The sequence below is a fragment of the Chrysochloris asiatica genome, unplaced genomic scaffold (genome assembly GCF_000296735.1).
Source record: "Chrysochloris asiatica unplaced genomic scaffold, ChrAsi1.0 scaffold00207, whole genome shotgun sequence".
Classification (NCBI taxonomy): Eukaryota; Metazoa; Chordata; class Mammalia; order Afrosoricida; family Chrysochloridae; genus Chrysochloris; species Chrysochloris asiatica.
Window position 1 is genome coordinate 2,729,318 of NW_006408725.1, and position 1,392 is coordinate 2,730,709.

Genomic DNA, 1,392 nt, shown 5'->3' on the forward strand with positions numbered 1-1,392 from the left:
CTTGTACAGGGTCGCTGTGAGTTGGAACTGACTCCACGGCATATAACAGAAAACAACAAGAAGGTAGAATTGGGAGTCCTGGTTTGACACTACGGGTTAATGTGCTGGATTACAAAAGCAGTTTGAACCACAAGGTTGGCTCACCAGCTGCTCCTTGGACACCCTATACTGGGTCATTGTGAGTCGGAACTGACTTCATGGCACATAACAACAGGTAGAATTGATAAGACCTTATTTTCTTCTATATGTTTGTACTTTCCCATCAATGTCTGTTAAGAGAGCATTAATTTCTTCATTAAAAGTAGTTAAACCAAGTAATGCTATAGACATTATTGTTAAAATTTAGGACTTTTTAAGAAAAGGGATCGATTTCTCAAATTCATCACTCACATGTTATTTTTTATGATAAATTACATGTTAATGAAATAAATATCTATAGCAATGAAACTATATATGTGTGTGTGTGTATAAGGAGCTCTGTTAGTGTAGTGGCTACTAAACAAACTGCGAACCACAAGGTCAGCAGTTCAAAGCAGGAGAAAGATGAAGCTTTCTGCTCCCATAAAGATTTACATCCTTGGAAACCCTGTACAGGGTTGCTGTGAGTCAGAACTGACTCCACGGCACGTAACAACAACAACAACAACATATATATGTATATGTGTATGTATATAGATAGATAGATGTGGTGGTGTGCCATGGAGTCGGTTCCAACTCAGAGATATATGTATATATTGCTGTCAGGCCCAACTAATGGCTACCCCAGATTACCATGACTTTCTTCTGTGCCACTGGGTGGATTTGAATTGCCAATCTTTGGTTCATAGTCATATATACTATATATATAGTCATGTATACACATATAAGAAGTCCTGGTATGGCGCTGTACCTTAATGAATCAGACTGCAAAGTCATTTGAACTATAAAGTTGGTGGTTCAAGCTCACCAGCTTCTCCTTGGAAACCCTATACAGGGCCGCTATGGGTTGGAATCAACTCAGTGGTGCTTAACAACAACATATGTTGTTATGTACATGGAGTAGGTTCTAACTCATAGCAGCCCTATTTAGGGATTCCAAGGAGCAGCTGACAAGTTTGAACTGCCAACCTTGCAATTAGCAGTTTAGTACATGCCCTAAAGCGCTACACCCAGGACTCAATATATACATATGTGTATGTGTTAAGTATCATCGAGTAGGTTCTGATTCATAGTGACCCTATTTGTGATTTATATAGGGTTTCTGAGGTTGTAAATTTTTTATTTTTTTTTACTCAGGCATATATAATAATTTACATCTCCAAAGAGCACATTCTGCAGTCTGCTCCTGGCCACCAGCTCTTAGTCCTTCTCTTCTTAGTCCATGTATCTAGAGTCCTCAGCCACTCCCCCTCT